The sequence below is a fragment of the Elephas maximus genome, chromosome X, assembly GCF_024166365.1.
Source record: "Elephas maximus indicus isolate mEleMax1 chromosome X, mEleMax1 primary haplotype, whole genome shotgun sequence".
Classification (NCBI taxonomy): domain Eukaryota; kingdom Metazoa; phylum Chordata; class Mammalia; order Proboscidea; family Elephantidae; genus Elephas; species Elephas maximus.
The window spans coordinates 56,128,876-56,152,223 of NC_064846.1; the positions used below are offsets into that span (position 1 = coordinate 56,128,876).

At 43.3% G+C, this 23,348-nt stretch overlaps 1 pseudogene; it reads right to left on the bottom strand.

Annotated features, from left to right (window-relative positions):
- Nucleotides 1–23,348, bottom strand: part of LOC126068712 (nuclear RNA export factor 3-like) — a 33,240-nt pseudogene that overhangs the window by 4,487 nt on the left and 5,405 nt on the right.

Sequence of the window (23,348 nt, forward strand, 5' to 3'; positions counted from 1 at the left end):
AAAGGACAATTCCCCTCAGAGTTGCCCATGCTTTACAAGCTCACCAGCAGCTTTCCCCAGTCATGGTCTTACCTGATACGCCTGTGGCACCCTGAAGGGGACTACTGTCTACTGGGAGTCAGGATGGGATGTCAGCAATGGGGAGGGCAACCACAGGACCAACCACCTCCCAGTGATAGGGCCCTACTCTGTGTCAGGCCCTGTGACACACTCCTCACTAGTTCATTTGACTCGTTTTTCACAGCAGCCCAAGAGATGGATATTACTAGACCCATCTTACAAATGAGGATGCTGAGGGGTAAGCAAGTGTCCCAAGGAGTCAGAGTGAGGGACTGGGATGAGAGCCATCAAACTCCACAGCCTGTGTCCCTAGCCCCTGGGCTGTGCTGGGGTAGACAGATATGGGCTTAGGTCAGACAAGGGTGGGCTGAGGGCTGGGTGGGATCTGGGGAGTACAGAGGGAAAAGGAAGGGAAGGGATCAGGGAAGCCTGGAGAGTTCTGAGAGGGAGCCAATCAGGGGGAGGGGGCAATAAGCGACATGGGGAACTGACTCTATGGACACTCACCCTCCTTGAAGACCCCGCTGACAGAAAAGCAGAGCATCTTTTCCTGAAAGATAAAACAACTCAGGCTCCCAGGATCCCCCTAAAGCCCCTACCCACCTCCACCCTCTGGGCCAGCCTCAGGGAGGAAGCAGATGCTCACTGTCTTGACACACACGTCCACCACCAAGGAGCTGATGTCATGGTGGGTTCTGGGCAACACACTGAGGAAGGCAACAATGTCATGTTTTGTGTGTTTCAGCAACTGAACCTGCAGGACTGTGCGGGGAGGAGAAGAGAACATCAGGGTCTGCCTCACTCACCTGCCCCTACGACCGACCACTTCACATCTCCTGTCCCACCCATGTTTCCCCTCACACACTCACCGGGGTCCTTGAGCTTCCTCATATTCCTGCTCCCCTTAGAGTATTTGTCTAAGCTGTTTCTAGGAGAACAAGAGGAACACGAGGTGGCTGACTGAGCAGTGTCTGCTTGGGAGTCACAAGATCCGGGGCTGTCACTGGGTCTGTGATACTCACGGAACTAGGTCATCAGGGTTGAAGGGAATGGCCAGAGAGAAGCAGGCCTCATTGTGGTAAGCATCCAGGAGGCCATGCCGGTCCCCGTAGTCATAGATGCAGTAATACCTGTGGGGAAGTAAAGGGGATAGGCTCTCTGTGGTCTGGGACCCTGAGTGGACTTGAAAGCCCCCCATGAGCAGGACTGAGCCTGGATGACCTGATCCATCCCAGCCCTCCCTGCCTTGGTGTCTCAGGGATACTTACTGGTGCAGGAATAGTAAGATTAGATTCTCCAAGGTCTCAGATCCGAAGATGCTCCCCTGGAATCAAAGGGTTCTCAGGACCATGGCTGTTATCTTCTCCTCGCCCACCCACCCCCAGCACTGCTTGATCCCACCTCCTCACCTTGCAGACTGGTAACTTCTTGGAGGCTTCAGTGCCAAAGACAATGGGTGGGAGTACCTCGTGGTTATCCTGGGGGAGGGAAGAGGAAGTCAGCAGTACAGACCAGGAAGGTGGCACTGAATGGTCAGGGAAAAGGATGGGCCCAGGAGAGGGCGAGGGTCAGAGGTCAGGGTGAAAGGGCCTTGGAAATTCCATGGGCAAGACTACTGTGATGTCTTCACCAGGGGCTCCCAGTAGCCGGTAAAGAACTACAGAGATTCATAGACTTTACTAGGTTCCCTTATCGGTCTGTCGCCCATAAGGATCAGGGGTCAGATCCAAAAATCTAACCAGGTCAAAATCTAAGGAACTCATGGCAAGTTGTGAGTGTTGTCTGTACAAGTTAGAGGAGTCAAGGATAAAGGAAGACACTTACCAGGCGTAATAACTTGGGGAACAATTCCAGGATGGAGCTGTCAAATATAAGACAACACAGAAAAGCAAGTAATGACACAGCTGGCCTGCCTCATGGAGGCAAGCAAGCCTACACAGGAACACATCCAGGTGACCTGTCCCACCTATACTCCAGTGCTACCACCCATCTTGGACCCTGGGCATCTCCCCCATGGACTCACCCAGAGAGAGCTAGTGGGCACTCTCCCCATACCTCTTTCCCCCTCTCCTTCTTCCTGGGAAGCTCCCATAGGAGAACCCTGACCCCCTTCTCCAGTGACACAGAAGCAGCAATGTGGAGCCCAGGCTCCAGGCGATCCTTCCCCTCACTGACTCATTTACCTCCCTCCAAGTCCCCAGGGAAGGCTCTGGAGGGAGGAGGGAATGGGGTGGTGCCCAGGGCTCAGCTCACTCAAGAGGTGTCCAGTGCACTGCCAGGCCTGGCCCTGGACAATACCAGGACATCCCCAAGGATGGCCCCAGATGCTGGGGAGGGAGATGGGTAAAGCAGGCTCAGGAGGCAGGGAGGAGGTGAGGACAGAAAGGGAGTGCAGGTAAGGATGGGGAGTCACAGATGAGTGGAGACTAAAGAGAAAGAGAAAGCCAAGGAGAGGCAAGAGGGAGAAGCTTACCGTGGGTGGTGGGGATTAGGGAGAAAGGGGGGAAGAAAGGGGAAATGGCTACCCTGCTGCCTCCCTGTCCTTCATCTGCTACCTCACCTCGTGTCCAGTGCTCTGTCTTTTTTGGTCACTTGTCTGAGGAATCAGGCCATCTTGGTCTACCCAGTGCTACCCTGAAGGACCAGGCAGTATGCCATGACGTGGTGGAGAAGGGGTCAGTGCCCCTGAGAGAACAGTCCCCCTGTCTCCTCATCCACTATTGTCCCCTGTCTTCCACACTGAGGACCTGCCTCACGATGCCCTCTGCTCACTGGAGATAAGCTGTTTCTGACCCTTGACTCAGGAAACTCAGATTTCTCCCCTAGGAGGGCCCAGTTCCTTCGCTGGGCCATAGGAACAGCTGTCATGATAAGATGTCCAACTGGGGATGGCTGGGGGACCCTTCTGGAGCAAGGGAGAGACGGCTCATCATAGGACAGGGAGGGAAGCCCCTTCTCAGCTCATAGGCAGGAATGTCTGTCTCAGAGGAAGCCCTGGTCAGAAGGAATCTTCACAGTCCAGGGCACCAGTATCTGGCTCCAGGCAACCCCAGTGCTGGAGTAGGGCACATTGTGGACACCCCTGGTCCTGGAGAGGAAGGGGGAGCCCTGCTTCCTGGAGCACTTTTAGGGGAGGCCATGCCAGAGAAGGCTGAGTGCAGAGAAGCATGAAACTGGCCCCAGGTCAGGGGAGCAGTGAGCAGGCCAGGGGAAGGCAGGGAGACCTCTAAGCACAGGTGAGAGGCAGAGAGGGGAGGGCAGGGCACGTGGTCCTCCCGGAGGTCCCGGGCTGCAGCCTATGGCAGGTGGGCACTGTCAGTGGCAGCTCAGGCTGCCAGGGGGCAACAGAGGGCACAACTGACCTTATGTTGGTGGACTTATCTGGGAAGGTGGTGCACAGAGGATTCCTGTCTACAAACATCTCTTCTGGTTCCAGCGCTTTCACCTTGTCCAACTCCCCTTCAGACTTTGCCTGTAATTATGATGAGGAAACATGAATCAGGGAGAGAGCCAGAGGGCCCTGCAGCCCAGATCCACCCTCTCCCACAAATCAACCTGCCTAAATCTTGTCATCACCCTAATGAGGCCTACCACCTTCCCTTTAAACAGTGCTCTGGCTGTTGCTTCTCACCTCATTTTTGGAGGGGTTCAGGCTCTTGAGGTTGGGGGTCTTCTGCATGGTGTTGGGCAGATCAACTACCTGGTAGGGTGTGTTGTTGCTCGAGTTGAAGGACAAAAGCTGTAATGAGGGAAGAGCTAGACTGAAGGTTCAAGAGGTGATATCTTGGACAAATGTGCCCTCCACCCCATCTGTCCCACTGTCCCCCTCAGCACTGGGTCTAAGACCTCACCTTGGGCGTGTTCTCTTCATGGATCTGCAGGGAGGCAGCCATGCAGTTTCTAAGATTTGGCCCCATTTTGATATTATGGGTCATCACATCTTCAGGAAGCCAAGAGGAAGGAATCAGAAGGATGAAAGGAGCCCAGCTAGACCAGCCCCAGCAGCAACACCTCCCTCAGTTGCCCTCTAACCCTCCCTCTGCCCGCGCCTGACCTAAAATTACTGCGGTCAGTCATACTTGGGTCTGAGTGGACTTTCCAAAGGTCAAGAGCTTGCTGGGGGACTTCATATCCTTTGTTATTGGTCACCTGCACAGACAGAATCAGGGGTCAGTGACTCTGAGGCTGAGGTGGAAGCCAGGTAATCAGTGAGGGAGCACGCAGTGGATCTGGGTGTGGGTGCACATCATGTCTTGAGTCTGCATTACGTTTGGCAGTTTCACCGTTTCTGACTTCAGCTCCTTCTGCACAGAGTGGGGTACGGCACAGGGGCTGACAAAGATGGATATCTGCAGAGAAGACAAGAGAGGTTGGGTAACTACCAGGAACACTGAAACCCAAGATCAAGCAAGACCCACCACCCAGCCTGCCCTCCTGCTCCTAGCTAGCCCTGGCCATGCTCTGACACGCACACTTTCGTTTTCTTCATCCCAAATCTTGCCACTGACTTTCTTCAACTCGAAGGCAATGCTGGCATTCTCCACGAAGAACTGGGCCTGCATGTTCTCATAGTGAAACTTCAAGGAGAGAGAGGGGCAAGAGAAATACAGTATGAGGCCAGACTCCCTGCTCAGCCTGGCCCCTCCACCTGCCCTGTGCCTACCCAGCCTCCTCCCTGTCCTCTCTTACCTCAATCGGGTTGAAGGGGACACTGCATTGGCTCTGGATCAAATCCAGCAGCCACTTCTCATCATATTTTATGCCAAATGGAATCTAGGATCAAAAGAAAGGATGGGAGCAGAGACTGAAATGATGGAAATAAAGCTTAAATAGAGACTCAAACATGTGTTCCTTTCCGATCTTTTACCAAGCTTTAAGAAAATTTCTATACATAGGCCAAACTCCGTTATGGGTAACTTCCGTTCCAGATACATGTTTGCTAAACATCTTTTTTTACATTCAAATATATTCCTCCGTATATTCAACTTAGGATCTTTAGCATGATCTTCCTTTTGTAAGGTTCCAGGAGATTCTACCTAACGGAAATCCTGCCTGCCCCTCCAACAAGGACTCCAGAGACTTGACCCCATCCCTGTCCCCTACTCCAACCCCTATGTTTGAGTCAAACTGAGCCATGTGGTGGGAGTTTCTCCATCTCCTTGTGAGCAGTTCCCACCTTTACCTTTAGACAAACTTCCCATTCTCCCTGCCTTCAGCTTGTTCCCTTTTTATTACTTCTGCCATCCTACCTTTAGACCAATTGAGGATGTTAACACCTAGTAAGAAAAAGGAGAAGTTACCAACTCTCTGTGCCCCAGCAAAGTACCTAGTGTCTCCAGGAGCTCAGCACAGCTCCACCCAACCTGTGTCTCCTGCACATTATGTGCATTTTTCCAGGACACTCACTGTGACCTTGAACCAGCTCCTGGAGGTTCCATCCTGCCTGTTCCCCTCCATTCCTTCCTTTGGAGGTTTCCTGTCTCTCTCCATGTTCCCATGGGTTTGATCTCCTCTGTAACAACTGCCTCTCCGATAGTAGGTTGGGATGGCATTGGGTGTGCTGTGGGGATGTGGAGAGAAAGAAGGTGTCCATGAATGCCAGGAAAGTCTTCTAACACCTCCCCCTACTGATGTCAAGGCTGTAATAATGTTTGCTCAATCATTAATCTGGTCCTAGCATTGCCCATTCTACCAGGTTGGAGAGGAGGAATGACAGAGTTACATACACGGTTACGTGTTCCACTTGCTGGTACATGCCACCATGCTGAGTAGTCACTTACCATCTGACTCCAGGACCCCCGTGGGCATCACTCATTGCCACGTCTCTATCTTGCTCCTGGCCTGATGATGGATGAATGCTGGGCCTGACTTGTTGAGGCCAACTATCATATCTCCTTTGTGAAATACCCCAGGGTCTTGCTTTTCTTTGGAAATAATCAACTTGATGACTATCCCCTGAAATTAAGAACAACATATCAATCATCCGAATGCCAGAAAAAGTTCTATGATAAAATTATGGCTAGTGAAGTAATTTCACTGACTTTTACAATGTAGAAAGAACTATGGCACGGTGCTACTAAGGTTGAAAGACTGCACTGTGGCTCCTCTTCTTGGGATATGAGAGGTAAGGGGCATTCACAGCCCAGGAGAGAGCCAGTGCAGTGGAAGACCTTGGGCAGAGGGTCCGTTCTGTGATGGTAGTCCCTGCTCTGCTCTTTTCAGTCTGGGTGACCCGGGACAAGTTGCTTAACATCTCTCTTCCTTACTTCCCTCTTCTGCTCTAGGGGGATAGTAAAATCTACCCCGAATGGTGTTATAGTTCAAGGGTCAAAGGCTAATTCCCCACTCTGACTTAGAGAAATGAAAGCTAGGTCTAAAGAAAATACCCAAAATGAAGCCTGGAGAGATAAAATGATGGAGAATACCAAAGGAGGGGGCAGGGAGTTGAAGGGGATATAGTGATTAAATCTAACTCGAGTTTAATTGGAGCCTTGGAAAGAAAGAACAGGCATAGCAAAGAAGTAACATTTGAAGAGATCACAACTGAGAAATTTCCAGAAGTAACAAAACATATCATGTTGGTAAAACCAGATTAATAAGACAAAAAGTATCCTTTAAGAGAAAAACATTTCTAGAAAAAAAAAAGGACCTTTCATACTGATAAAAGGTTCACTTCCAGAAGAACATCATAGTAAAACAACTCTGAATCTGTGTGCACCTCAACACAGAAGCCAAAATGTACACAGCAAAAACTGACAGAAGTAAGTGGAGAAACAGGCATGTCCGCAGTGACAGCGGGACATTTTAATTAAGTGACAGACAAAACAGGTAAACCCAGAATCGTTTAGATATAGAAGATTTAAGCAATGTGTGTAAAAACATTTACTTATTGGGATAGAACGATGCATATAACAACTATACATGGAACATTCCAAAGTAGATCATATTCTGGGCCATAAAACAAGCCTCTAGAAACTTCTATGGAGGTGATGCAATCTACCCTGAACGGCTGGTGTGAGGATTCAAGGGTAACAGTGGGTTTCCAGCCCCTCCCCCAACTCCAGTTTGAATCCCAAGAATGTTAATTTTCAACACCCCCAGCCCAGGTGACGTTCTCCACTCCCCAAACTCTGAACCACTTGCCTTTCCTCTCAACCAGAGGGAAGATTTCAACTCAGCTATGACCCAACCACAGGAAGAGAGGTTTTCCATGTGGAAACAAAGCAGGGATCTCAGGGCCCACCCATCCCCCATCCTTAGGAGAGTGGAAAAGTCACCTGGGTCCTTACAACCTTCCATTTTAAAGAGGTCTTCTGGTATTTGGGGGATTGGGCGAAAGGCCCAGAATCCCTCCAGCCTCCTGCCCTGACCAACTCACCCATGGTGTGGCCTGCAGCCAGTGTCCTGTCACCACTGTCCTCACAGGAATTTCCCGAGGATAACCTGTCAGGTCTGGAGCTTGGGGTGTGGAGCAGATCGAGGACGACTGTTGAGGAAGGCGAGAGCACTCCCTACACCACCTTGTCAGGGCCACAGGAGCAAGATGGAGTCCTCACAGGAAGTCTCTTCCCCAAGGGCATAGAGAAGGGAGCCTCCTTGGTCAAAGGAGGCTAACTTCCTGTTCTTACTGCCCCCTAGTTTGCTACCAGCCTCACACCCAGGGAGCCATTCCCAACTGAGCTATCCTCCTGCCCTCTGCTGAGGTTGTTAACTAGGGTCAGGAGGCCTGAGAGCCAGATATCATAGCTGCAAACTCAGGGAACTGAGGGTAGGCTGTGCACCAAGAGCTGCGTCTGTTACATTACATTGTGTTCCTTCATTCTGCGAACTCAAGGGTCTCTGAGGTGCTGCTGCGTGCCAAGCTCTGTACTTGCTTTGTTACATTTATTTTGTTCATGTATTCCTCACAAGGGCACCGTGAATGCAGAATCACCAGCGCTCTGTGGTTGCTGAGGCATAGTGAAGCGCAAGAGCTTCTTTGCTGTTTTTCAGATACTACATGGGAAAACAGAGAGTGGAACTGAGCTCCATGGAATGGCGATGACCCCCTCCTACACAGATTTAATAAAGTCTTGCTGCACTGTATAGGGTTTCTTCACATTAAGGAAAAGTAACAGAAATACCTGAAAATAGCAGAAAATCACTGCATCCATCCCAGAGATAACATATGAAAAAACAGACCTGGAATCTGTGAAGGACATAACGGACTTTGGTTTATCTTTGGAATGAGATTGGGGTGGGAGGGGTGGTGGATGGGCAGAAGGAATGCCTTTTTCTTAAAAAAAAAAAATATATATATATATGTATATATAAAGTACTCCTTGTAGATAGTGTCCCCCTAGTGGTCACAGCCAGAATTGTAGCTCTGAAAGTCTGAGGCCGGAGGCAGTGCCTGGGCGCCTCCACATCAGCCAAAACCTGCTGGAACTTTCCACTCCCTGGAAGCAATCTCTATCCCTTGAGAGAAGTCCACCCCTGAGTGAGGAGAAAATAAATTTGTATATGAGAGTGTGTACACATTTAGGCTGAGGAAATTATAAGACAGAAATACACACACATATGCATATAAATGGTCAAGTCAAACATTGTATTTTTAGAAAAATCCTATACTGTGAACATTTTTCTAAACCAATACATATGTGTGAACCTTTTTATAAATTTCATTAGATATTTTCAAGTGTTTCAACAAATTTGCTTAATTAGATAATACTAAACACTAAAAGGAAACCGTGGTGGTGTAGTGGTTAAGTGCTATGGCTGCTAACCAAATGGTCGGCGGTTGGAATCTGCCAGGCGCTCCTTGGAAACTCTATTGGGCAGTTCTACTCTGTCCTATAGGGTCGCTATGAGTCGAAATCGACTGGACGGCACTGGGTAAACACTAAAAGGAAACCCTGGTGAGGTAGTGGTTAAAAGCTATGTCTGCTAACCAAAAGGTCTGCAGTTCAAATCCACTAGGCACTCCTTGGAAACCCTGTGGGGCAGTTCCACTGTGTCCTAAAGGATTGATATGAGTCTGAATCCACTCGATGGTAATGGGTTTTTTTTTTTTGGAACACTAAAAAGTCTACTTGGAGGATAATTCTGCATCTCCAATCTATAAGATCCCTTCACTGTGACCCACAGATACTAACTGTAAATAGATTGATGCACACTTTGCACATATGTTTCTGTTTGTTGTTGTTGTGGAGCATCTGGGGTCTGAATGGACCAGGGAAGGGGAGCTGGTATTTCCACAGGATGCAGTTGGTGTGTAGAGTGGGACTTACTGTCCACCACACACTTGGCATCAGAGGTGGGTGATCTCAGCCTCCCTGCCCTGGTTTTGCACAGTTGCTGACGTGAGCAGGAGCCCTGAGAGGACTCTGACAGAGCACCAGGCCTATAGGCTTAAGGGAAGGGAATTCATCTCCACCATCATCTTCATCACCAAGAGGGCTGGGTGTTTGAGTGTCCTGGGGGCATGGAATAGGCAGCAGGGGGATTTAAACTAGGTGTGTGGTCCTGGAAAAGCATTTAACTATGTTACAAACTTAATTAGAAAAATCAAAGGGAAGTCATAAAAGACCTTGTCTATCACAAAACAAAATGTCACATATGAAAAAATGTGGATGATTGTTTGGGCAAATTCTTGGCATGTATGCAAATCTCATTACCTAAAAGAATATCGTTCAAAGTCTATACTGAAATAATTCAGAAAAGAATTACATACTGCAGTTAATAAAAATATTAATGTACAAAAAAGGAATGGGATATCTAAAAACAAAGCACTCAGCTGAGTGGTGGGACCAATATCACAGGCTGGGGTCAGAAAAGGAGGGCTGAAGGGATTCCAGTACTTATTGCAATTGTCTTCTTACATTTCCCACAGTTTTCTGGATGTGCTCAACTTGCTGGTAGTAGATTTCTGTACGGAATTAGCTCGGTCCTCTCCTCTTCACCTGGCTAATGCCTCCTATCTTAATCTCCAGTCTCGGCTTAAACATCACTTTCCGTGGGAAGTCTCCTCAGACAACCCTAATGGTTTGATTACCCTTAAGCTTCTAGTAACTCCACATCTTCACCACCTTCAGATACACTTTTCTATTTTAAAGGAGTCCAGGGCCTGTGAGTTCAAAGTTTCTCACGGGTGGTGGCTTCACACAGTGGACTGAGGACTCCAAACCAACCAAAAGCAAGCGCATCACCTTCATGTCAACTCCGACTCGCAGTGACCCTATAGGACAGAGCAGAGCTTCCCAATAGGGTTTCCACGGCTGTAAATCTTTGCACAAGCAGAGTGCCATGCCTTTCTCCCATGGGGCGGTGGGTAGTTTCAAACCACCAACCTTTGAGTTAGCGACCAAGTGCTTAACGATTGCACTGCCAGGGCTCCAGAGCTTTCAGATATTTCGTCTGAAGATTTGCTCTGGGATTCACTTCTGCTGACCAAGTATTCACAATTGTCTATTTCTAATTCTATGCTTTGTCTTTCCCAAATTTTAGTCTGCCTTTGCTCCTTCCTACAGACTCCTGAAATCTGCTTATCCCTAAGTCTGAGCAAATACTAAAAAAACTGGAGAGGCAGGACTAAGATGGTAGGATATCCATATGCTTCCAGTGAGCCCTTTTACAACAAAGACGGGAAAATATAAGTGAATAGAGTAGATCTAAGGTATCTAGGAGCCGTGAACATCAAAGGCAAAGTTAGAAAATGAACTGAGCAGCAGTGGGAGGGAGAAACTGTTCAGACGCAGAGAGGAGTTACCGAACCTGAAGTGGCTGCAGCAGGCTGGTGATAGTGTTCAGCCACACTTTCCTCAGGGAGAAGCAGCCAGCCATAGAGCCTACTCAGACCTCTGGACACAGAGAAGAATGTAGCTTGTGGCAAAAGCTAAGTATTTGCTTACATTTTACCTCTCCCTGGCCCCCAAGGTGGCATAAATGCCTGTTGATTTCCCTGGGCCTGAGACAGGCCCATTTGAGTGCCCTGAGCTATGCTTTCAGACTTGGGAAAGGAATAAATTCAACAAGGGGATAAGATAATTTGCCAGCTTCACTAACCTGGGGAGCTCAGGACAGAAGCAGCTCCTGTCCAGGCATAAATGGTATGTGGACTCTGAATACCTTTCCCCCCTTCATGGACCTGTGTGGGCCTATTTCAGGAGAATAGGCCCTTGCTGGCAGACTAAAACTGTTTAAGCTGTGCAGTGGAGAGCTGGGTGTTTGATGTTTGACACCGCTTTGCCTATTAAACAGGGTCCTCACCTACCCACATCAGGGGCCTAAGGACTGATGGCTCCACTCAGGTCACCCAGCCACTTGCAACACGGGTCCAAGGATAACTGGTACCTCCCAGTCCTTACAACCAAAAGCACTGGGTGCCCATGCATGGTGCATCTGCAGAACCCACCCACCAGTATGCTCTAGGGAACAAGGATTCTCTTTCCTCAGAGATACTCAGGGGATCATTCTCAGCCCCCTGCCTTGTTGAGAGCATAACACCCTGCTGCAACCTGATACTGGTACCTACACCAAACACCCATGACCCTCTAAGACTGTAGGACTGAGCCTGTACCACACAATTTTTGAAGAGCTACCTGAGCTGAATCCGCACAAGAAAAGAGAATGGACTCATAAGCTCGTATACCGGAAAACAGCTCTAGCCATCTGGTGACAGGACATCAGACCTCCAAAGGCAAAAATAATCAAGCTCGCTCACTCAAGCAACCCATTTGGGCATATCAAAACGAAACAAAGCAAGAAGCTATGATATGGTAATCAAACATAAAGTAAACTAATACAATAACTTATAGATGGCTCCGAGACAATATCAAGTCACATAAAGAAACAGACCATGATGGCCTCAACGAGCTCTCAAAACAAAGAACCAAGGGGTCTTCTAGATGAAAGTGCCTTCCTGGAATTACCGGATGCAGAATCCAAAAGATTAATATACAGAAATCTTGAAGACATCAGGAAGGAAATCAGGCAATACGTGAAACAAGCCAAGGAACACACAGATAAAGCAGTTGAGGAAATTAAAAAGGTTATTCAGGAACATAATGAAAAATTTAATAAGCTGGAAAAATCCATAGACAGACAGCAATCAGAAATTCAGAAGATTAACAATAAAATTACAGAGGTAGACAAGTCAATAGATAGAGGAGTAGAATTGAGCAAGTGGAAGGCAGAATTTGTGAACTTGAAGATAAAGCACTTGGCACAAATATATGTGAAGAAAAATCAGATGGAAGACTTTTAAGAAATGAAGAAACCTTAAGAATCATGTGGGACTCTAGCAAAAGAAATAACCTATTAGTGATTGGAGTACCAAAACAGGGAGGTATAACAGAAAATACAGAGAGAATTGTTAAAGATTGTTGGCAGAAAACTTCCCTGATATTGTGAAACATGAGAAGACATCTATCCAAGTTGCTCATCGAACTCCACATAAGCTAGATTTTAAAAGAAAGTCAGCAGGACATATTATAATCAAACGTGCCAAAACCAAAGATGAAGAGAGAATTTTAAGAGCAGCTAGGGATAAACGAAAAGCCACCTACAAATGAGATGCAAGAAGAATAAGCTCGGATAACTCGGCAGAAACCCTGCACGCAAGAAGGCAATTGGATGACTTATTTAAAAAAGTGAAGGAAAAAAATTGCCAAAAAAGAATCATATATCCAGCAAAACTGTCTCTCAAGTATGAAGGTGAAATTAGGACATTTCCAGATAAACAGCAGTTGAGGGAATTTGTAAAAACCAAACCAAAACTACAAGAAATACTAAAGGGAGTTCTTTGGTTAGAAAATCAATAATATCAGGTACAACCCAGGACTAGAATATTGGACAGAGCTATCAGATGTCAACCAAGACAGGGAAATTAGAAAAATAAATCAAGATTAAAAAAACACTTAAAACAGGGAAAGAGCTAAGTTATTATGTAAAAGAAGACAACATTAAAACAACAAAGGGGACTAAGAAATGTAGCCACTGATCTTGCATATGGAGAGGAAGACAAGACGACACAAAGAAATAAAAGTTAGGTTTAAATTTAGAAAAATTGGGGTAAATATTAAGGAGACAAACTATCCTACACATCAAAATAAAATACAAGAAAAAAATAGAGACTCAGAAGAAACAAAATCAACAACACCGAATATGAGAAAAGACAATATATAAAGTATTCCGCACAAAAAATTAAGTGGGAAAAAGAAACGATCAACAATACACAAAAAAAAAAAATCAAAATGATAGCACTAAATTCATACCTGTCCATATTTACACTGAATGTAAATGGACAAAATGCACCAATAAAGAGACAGAGAGTGGCAGAATGGTTTTAAAAACAGGATCTGTCTATATGCTGCCTACAAGTGACACACTTTAGACTTAGAGACACAAACAAACTAAAACTCAAAGGATGGAAAAACATATCAAGCAAACAACAATCAAAAAAGAGCAGGAGTGGCAATATTAATTTCTCACAAAACAGACTTTAAAGTTAAATACATTATAAAGGAGAAGAAAGGACACCATATTATGATTAAAGGGACAATATACCAGGAGGATATAATCACATTAAATATTTACGCACCCAATGACAAGGCTGCAAGATACATGAAACATACTCTAACAGCATTGAAAAGTGAGATAGACAGCTCCACAATAATAGTAGGAGATATCAACACACCACTTTCAGTGAAGGACAGGACATCCAGAAAGAAGCTCAATAAAGACATGGAAGATCTAAATGCCACAATCAACCAACTCGACCTTATAGACGCACACGGAACACTCCTCCCAACAGCAGCCAAGTATGCTTTCTTTTCTAGTGCACATGGAACATTCTCTAGAATAGACCACATATTAGGTCATAAGGCAAGTCTTAGCAGAATCCAAAACATTAAAATATTACAAAGCATCTTCTCTGACCATAAGGCCATAAAAGTAGAAATCAAGAACAGAAAAAGCAATTAAAAAAATCAAACACTTGGAAACTGAACAATACCTTGCTCAAAAACGACTGGGTTATATAAGGCAGTAAGGAGGGAATAAAGAAATTCATAAAATCCAATGAGAATGCAAACACTTCCTATCATAACCTTTGGGACATAGTGAAAGCAGTGCTCAGAGGTCAATTTATGTCAATAAATGCATATGTACAAAAAGAAGAAAGGGCCACAATCAAAGAATTATCCCTACAACTTGAACAAATAGAAAGAGAGCAACAAAAGAAATCTTCAGGCACTAGAAGAAAGGAAATAATAAAAATTAGAGCAGAGCTAAATGAAATAGAAAACAGAAAAACAATTGAAAGAGTTAACAAGACAAAAAGATGGCTCTTTGAAAAAATTAACAAAATCGATAAACCATTGGCCGAACTGTCAAAAGAAAAACAGGAGAGGAAGCAAATAACCTGAATACGAAATGAGATGGGCGATATTACAACAGACTCAAATGAAATTAAAAGAATCATATCAGATTACTGCAAAAAATTGAACTCTAACAAATTGGAAAACCTAGAAGAAATGGATGAATTCCTAGAAACACACTACCTTCCTAAATTAACACAAACAGAGGTAGAACAGTTAAATAGACCCATAACAAAAGAAGAGATTGAAAAGGTAATTTAAAAAACTGTCAACTACAACAACAACAACAAAAAAAAAAAACCCTGGCCCAGACAGCTTCACTGCAGAGTTTTGGGAACCTTTCAGAGAAGAGTTAACACCACTACTACTAAAGGTATTTCGGAGCATAGAAAAGGGCAGAATGCTCCCAAACTCATTCGATGAAGCCAGCATATCCCTGATACCAAAACCAGGAAAAGATGCACACACAAAATTACACATCTATATCCTTCATGAACTTAGATGTAAAAATCCTCAACAAAATTCTAGCCAATAGAATTCAACAACATATCAAAAAAATAATTCACCATGATAAAGTGGGATTCATACTAGTTCTGCAGGGAGGGCTCAACATTAGAAAAACAGTTAATATAATTCATCATATAAATAAAACAAAAGACAAGAACCACATGATTTTCTCAGTCGGTGCAGAAAAGGCATTTGACAAAGTTCAAGACCCATTCATGACAAAAAGTCTCAGCAAAATAGGAATAGAAGGAAAATTCCTCAGGATAATAAAGGGCATTTATACAAAGCCAACAGCCAACATCATCCTAAATGGAGAGAGTCTGAAAGCATTCCCCCTGAGAGCAGGAACCAGACAAGGATGCCCTTTATCACCACTCTTATTCAACATTGTGCTGGAGGTCCTAGCCAGAGCAATTAGGCTAGATAAAGAAATAAAGGGCATCCAGATTGATAAGGAAGAAGTCAAAGTATCTCTATTTGCAGATGACATGATCTTCTACACAGAAAACCCTAAAGAATCCTTCAGAAAACTACTTAAACTAATAGAAGAGTTCAGCAGAGTATCGGGATACAAGATAAACATATAAAAATCACTTACATTCCTCTACACCCACAAAAAGAACATCGAAGAGGAAATCACCAAATCAATACCATTCACAGTAGCCCCCAGGAAGATAAAATACTTAGGAATAAATCTTACCAGAGACGTAAAAGACCTATACAAAGAAAACTACAAGACACTACTGGAAGAAACCAAAAGAGACCACATAAGTGGAAAAACATAACTTTCTCATGGATAGGAAGACTTAACATTGTAAAAATGTCTATTCTACCAAAAGCAATCTATAGGTACAATGCAATTCCGATCCAAATTCCAAAGACATTTTTTAATAATTTTTATTGTGCTTTAAGTGAAAGTTTATAAATCAAGTCAGTCTCTAACATATAAACTTATATACACCTTACTACATACTCCCACTTACTCTCCCCCTAATGAGTCAGCCTGCTCCCTCCTTCCAGACTCTCCTTTCATGACCATTTTGCCAGTTTCTAACCCCCTCTACCCTCCCATCTCCCCTCTAGACAGGAGATGCCAACATAGTCTCAAGTGTCTACCTGATACTAGTAGCTCACTCCTCGTCAGCATCTCTCTCCAACCCATTGTCCAGTCCAATCCATGTCTGAAGAGTTGGCTTCGGGAATGGTTCCTGTCCTGGGCCAACAGAAGGTCTGGGGGCCATGACCACCAGGGTCCTTCTAGTCTGAGTCAGACCATTAAGTCTGGTCTTTTTATGAGAATTTGGGGTCTGCATCCTACTGTTCTCCTGCTCCCTCAGGGGTTCTCTGTTGTGCTCCCTGTCAGGGCAGTCATCGGTTTTGGCCGGGCACCATCTAGTTCTTCTGGTCTCAGGATGGTGTAAGTCTCTAGTTCATGTGGCTCTTTCTGGCTCTTGGGCTCATAATTACCTTGTGACCTTGCTGTTCTTCATTCTCCTTCGATCCAGATGGGTTGAGACCAATTGGAGGAACTTAGATGGCCGCTTGTTAGCATTTAAGACCCCAGATGCCACACGTTAAAGTGGGATGCAGAATGTTTTCTTAATAGAATTTATTTTGCCATTTGACTTAGATGTCCCTTGAAGCCATAGTCCCCAAATCCCCACCCTTGCCCCAAAGACCTTTGAAGCATTCAGTTTATTCAGGAAACTTCTTTGCTTTTTGTCCAGTCAAGTTCAGCTGACCTTCCCTGTATTGAGTGTTGTCCTTCCCTTCACCTAAAGGAGTTCTTATCTACTATCTAATCAGTAAATAACCCTTTCCAACCCTCCCTCCCTCCCCTCTCTCCTAACCACAAAAGAGTGTATTCTTCTCAGTTTAAACTATTTCTCAAGATCTTATAATAGTGGTCTTATACAGTATTTATCCTTTTGCATCTAATTTCACTCAGCATAATGCCTTCCAGGTTTCTCCATGTTATGAAATGTTTCACAGATTCATCACTGTTCTTTATCGACGCATAGTATTCCATCGTGTGAATATAACATAATTTATTTATCCATTCATCCGTTGATGGACACCTTGGTTGCTCCCAGCTTTTTGCTATTGTAAACAGAGCTGCAATAAACATGGGTGTGCATATATCTGTTTGTGTAAAGGCTCTTATTTCTCTAGGATATATTCAGAGGAGTGGGATTGCTGGATCGTATGGTAGTTCTATTTCTAGCTTTTTAAGGAAGCACCAAATCGATTTCCAAAGCGGTTGTACCATTTGACATTTCCACCAGCAGTGTATGAGTTCCAATCTCTCCGCAGCCTGTCCAACATTTATTATTTCACATTTTTTGGATCTATGCCAGCCTTGCTGGAGTGAGATGGAATCTCATTGTAGTTTTAATTTGCATTTCTCTAATAGCTAATGATAGAGAGCATTTCCTCAAGTATCTGTTAGTTGCCTGAATGTCTTCTTTAGTGAAGTGTGTGTTCATATCCTTTGCCCACTTCTTGATTGGGTTGTTTGTCTTTTTGTGGTTAAGTTTTAACAGAATCACATAGATTTTAGAGATCAGGCTCTGGTCAGAGACACCATAGCTGAAAATTTTTTCCCAATGCATAGGTGGTCTTTTTACTCTTTTGGTGAAGTCTTTAGATGAGCATAGGTGTTTGATTTTTAGGAGCTCCCAGTTATCTGGTTTCTCTGTGTCATTTTTGGTAATGTTTTGTATTCTGTTTATGACTTGTATTAGGGCCCCTAATGTTGTCCCTATTTTTTCTTCCATGATCTTTATTGTTTCAGTCTTTACGTTTAGGTCTTTGATCCACTTGTAGTTTTGTGCATGGTGTGAGGTATGGGTCCTGTTTCATTTTTTTGCAAATGGATATCCAGTTATGCCAGCACCATTTGTTAAAAAGGCTATCTTTTCCCCAATTAACTGACACTGGGCCTTTGTCAAATATCAGCTGCTCATATGTGGATGGATTTATATCTGGGTTCTCAATTCTGTTCCATTGGTCTATGTGCCTGTTGTTCTACCAGTACCAGGCTACTGTGGCTGTATAATATATTCTAGAATCAGGTAGAGTGAGGTCTCCCACTTTCTTCTTCTTTTTCATTAATGTTTTATTTATCCGGGGCTTCTTTCCCTTCCATGTGAAGTTGGTGACTTGTTTCTCCACCACATTAAAAAATGTCGTTGGAATTTGGATTGGAAGTGCATTGTATGTATAGATGGCTTTTGGTAGAATAAACATTTTTACTATGTTAAGACTTCCTATCCATGAACAAGGTATGTTTTTCCACTTATGTAGGTCCCTTTTAGTTTCTTGCACTAGTGCTTTGTAGTTTTCTTTGTGTAGGTGTTTTACATCTTTGGTAAGATTTATTCCTAAGTATTTTATCTTCTTGGGAGCTACTGTGAATGGTATTGATTTGGTGATTTCCCCTTCGATGTTCTTTTTGTGGATGTAGAGGAATCTAAGTGATTTTTGTATGTTTATCTTGTAACCTGAAACTCTGACGAACTCTTCTATTAAGTTTCAGTAGTTTTCTGAAGGATTCCTTAGGGTTTTCTGTGTATAAGATCATGTCATCTGCAAATAGAGACAATTTTACTTCTTCCTTGCCAATTCAGATGCCCTTTATTTCTTTGTCTAGCCTGATTGCTTTGGCTAGGACCTCTAGCACAATGATGAATAAGAGTGGCGATAAAGGGCATCCTTGTCTGGTTCCTGTTCTCAGGGGAAATGCTTTCAGACTCTCTCCATTTAGAATGATGCTGGCTATTGGCTTTGTACAGATGCCGTTTCTTATGTTGAGGAATTTTCCTTCAATTCCTATTTTGCTGAGAGTTTTTATCATGAATCGGTGTTGGACTTTGTCAAATGCCTTTTCTGCATCAATTGATAAGATCACGTGGTTTTTGTCTTTTGTTTTATTTATATGGTGGATTACATTAATGGTTTTCCTAATATTGAACCGGCCTTGCATATCTGGTATAAATTCCACTTGGTCACGGTGGATTTTTTTTTTTTGATATGTTGTGGAATTCTTTTGGCTAGATTTTTGTTGAGGATTTTTGCATCTATGTTCATGAGGGATATAGGTCTGTAATTTTCTTTATTTGTGGTGTCTTTACCTGGTTTTGGTATCAGGGATATGGTGGCTTCACAGAATGCGTTAGGTAGTATTCCATCATTTTCTATGCTTTGAAATACCTTTAGTAGTAGTGATGTTAACTCTTCTCTGAAAGCTTGGTAGAACTCTGCAGTGAAGCCGTCCGGGCCAGGGCTTTTTTTTTGTTGGGAGTTTTTTGATCTCCTTTTCAATCTCTTTTTTTGTTATGGGGCTATTTAGTTGTTCTACTTCTGATTGTGTTAGTTTAGATAGGTAGTGTTTTTCTAGGAATTCATCCATTTCTTCTAGGTTTGCAAATTTGTTAGAGTACGGTTTTTCGTAATAATCTGATATGATTCTTTTAATTTCAGTTGGGTCTGTTGTGATGTGGCCCATCTCATTTCTTATTTGGGTTATTTGTTTCCTTTCCTGTATTTCTTTAGTCAGCCTGGCCAATGGTTTATCAATTTTGTTAATTTTTTCAAATAAGCTGCTTTTGGCTTTGTTAATTCTTTCAATTGTTTTTCTGTTCTCTAATTCATTTAGTTCAGCTCTAATTTTTATTATTTGTTTTCTTCTGGTGCATGATGGACTCTTTTGTTGCTCGCTTTCTATTTGTTCAAGTTGTAGGGACAGTTCTCTGATTCTGGCTCTTTCTTCTTTATGTATATGTGCATTTATTGATATAAATTGACCTCTGAGCACTGCTTTTCCTGTGTCCCAGAGGTTTTGATAGGAAGTGTTTTCATTCTTGTTGCATTCTACGAATTTCTTTATTCCCTCCTTAATGTCTTCTATAACCCAGCAAAGAGATTTTTTAATGAGATGGAGAAACAAATCACCAACTTCATATGGAAGGGAAAGAGGTCCCAGATAAATAAAGCATTACTGAAAAAGAAAAACAAAGTGGGAGGCCTCACTCTACCTCATTTTAGAACCTATTATACTGCCACAGTAGTCAAAACAGCCTGGCACTGGTACAACAACAGACACACAGACCATGGAACAGAATTGAGAATCCAGACATAAATCCATCCACTTATGAGCAGCTGATATTTGACAAAGGTCCAAAGTCAGTTAAAATGGGAAAAGACAGTCTCTTTAACAAATGGTGCTGGCATAACTGTATATCCATCCACAAAAAAAAGAAACAAGACCCATACCTCAAAACATGCACAAAAACTAACTCAAAATGGATCAAAGACCTAAATATAAAATCTAAAACAATAAAGATCATGGAAGAAAAAATAGGGACAATGCTAGGAGCCCTAATACATGGCATAAACAGTATTCAAAATGTTACTTAAAATGCAGAAGAGAAACCAGATACCTGGGAGCTCCTAAAAACCAAACACCTATGCTCCTCCAAAGACTTCACCAAAAGAGAAAGACGATTACCTACAGACTGGGAAAAAGTTTTTAGCTATGACATTTCCATTCAGTGTCTGACCTCTAAATTCTACATGATACTGCAAAAACTCAACTTCAGAAAGAGAAATAACTGAATTAAAAAATGAGCAAAGGATATGAACAGACACTTCACTAAAGAAGACATTCAGGTAGCTAACAGATACATTAGGAAATGATCATGATCATTAGCCATTAGAGAAATGCAAATTAAAAGTATAATGAGATTCCATCTCACTCCAACAAGGCTGGCATTAATCCAAAAAACACAAAATAATAAATGTTGGAGAGGCTATGGAAAGGCTGGAACACTTATACATTGCTCATGGGAATGTAAAATTGTACAACCACTTTGTGGAAATCCATTTGACGCTTCCTTAAAAAGTTAGAAATAGAACTGCCATACGATCCAGCAATCCCACTCCTTGGAATATATCCTAGAGAAATAAGAGCTTTTACATGAACAGATACATGCACACCAATGTTTACTGCAGCACTGTTTACAATAGCAAAAAGATGGAAGCAACCAAGGTGCCCATCAAAAGATGAACAGATAAATAAATTATGGTATAGTCACACAATGGAATATTGCACATCTATAAAGAACAATGATGAATCCATGAAACATTTCATAACATGGAGGAATCTGGAAGGCATTATACTGAGTGAAATTAGCCAGCTGCAAAAGGACAAATATTGTATAAGACCACTATTATAAAAACTCAAGAAATAGTTAAAACAGAGAAGAGAATATTCTTTGATGGTTATGAGAGGGAGGTGGGAGGGAAGAAGAGAGTGGGGTTTTCACTAATTATATAGTAGATAAGAACTATTTTAGGTGAAGGGAAAGACAACACACAATACACGAAAGGTCAGCACAACTGGAATAAACTAAAAACAAAGAAGTTTCCTGAATAAACAATGGTTCAAAGGTTTGGGGACCATGGTTTCACGGGACATCTAAGTCAGTTGGCATAATAAAATCTATTAAGAAAACATTCTGCATCCCACTTTGGAGACTGGCATCTGGAACCTTAAACACTAACAAGTGGCCATCTAAGACTCATCAATTGGTCTCAACCCACCTGGACCAAAGGAGAATGAAGAACACCAAAGGTACAAGGTAATTATGAACCCAAGAGGCAGAAAGGGCCACATAAAGCAGAGAGTACGTTAGCTTGAGACCAGAGGAACTAGATGGTGCCTGGCTACAACCGATGACCGTCCTGACAGGGAACACAACAGAGAATCCCTGAGGGAGCAGGAGAGCAGTGGAATGCAGACCTCAAATTCTCCTAAAAAGACCAGACTTAATGGTCTGACTGAGACTGGAATGACAGACCTTCTGTTAGCCCAGAACAGGAACCATTCCCAAAGCCAATTCCTCAGACAGGTATTGGACTGGACTATGGGATAGACTTTCCTGACTTTAAAGTCAGGAAAGGTTTGTGTCAGGGTTGTATTCTTTCACCATACCTATTTAATCTGTATGTTGAACAAATAATACGAGCAGCTGGACTATACGAAGAAGAACGGGGCATCAGAATTGGAGGAAGACTCATTAACAACCTGTGTTATGCAGATGACACAACCTTGCTTGCTGAAAATGAAGAGGACTTGAAGGACTTACTAATGAAGATCAAAGACCACAGCCTTCAGTATGGATTACACCTCAACATAAAGAAAACAAAAATCCTCACACCTGGACCAATGAGCAACATCATGATAAACGGTGAAAAGATTGAAGTTGTAAAGGATTTCATTTTACTTGGATCCACAATCAACAGCCATGGAAGCAGCAGTCAAGAAATCAAAAGACGCATTGCATTGGGCAAATCTGCTGCAAAGGACTTCTTCAAAGTGTTAAAGAGCAAAGATGTCACCCTGAAGACTAAGGTGCGCCTGACCCAAACCACGGTATTTTCAATCACATCATGTGCATGTCAAAGCAGGACAATGAATAAGGAAGACCGAAAAAGAGTTGACGCCTTTGAACCTTGGTATTGGCGAAGAATATTGAATACAGCATGGACTGCCAAAAGAACGAACAAATCTGTCTTGGAAGAAGTGCAGCCAGAATGCTCCTTAGAGGCAAGGATGGTGAGACTATGTCTTACATACTTTGGACATGTTGTCAGGAGGCATCATACCCTGGAGAGGGACATCATTCTAGGCAGAGTACAGGGTCAGCGAAAAAGAGGAAGACCCTCAATGAGGTGGATTGACAAAGTGGCTGCAACAATGAGCTCAAGCATAACAAGGATTGTAAGGATGGCGCGGGACTGGGCAGTGTTTCGTTCTGTTGTGCATAGGGTCGCTATGATTTGGAGCCGACTCGACAGCACCTAACAACAACAACATGGGATAGACAATGATACTGGTGAAAAATGTGCTTTTCAGATCAAGTAGACACATGAGACTATGTTGGCATCTCCTGTCTGGAGGGGAGATGAGAGGGAAGAGGGGGTCAGAAGCTGGCTGAGTGGACACAAAAAGAGACAATGGAGGAGAGGAGTGTGCTGTCTCATTATGGGGAAAAGTAATTAGGAGTATATACCAAGGTGTTTATAATTTTTGTATGAGAGTCTGACTTGATTTCTAAACTTTTACTCCAAGCACAAAAAAAAAAAAGATTTACGGCCTTGAATACCCTATGGGGCAGTATTACTCTGTCTTATGGGGTCGCTATGTGTCAGAATCAACTTGACAGCAGTGGGTTTGAGTTGATATACAATTGTCCTGTATATACATTATATATGCATTTTATATGACTGTCATATATATATATGTACACACACATATGTATCTTTTTATTTTCATTTGTAACATAAAATCACATGGTATGAGGAAAGCAATTTTACTTTTTGAGAACACTTTACAGTTGCTCAAGCCCCATTTTTTAAAAT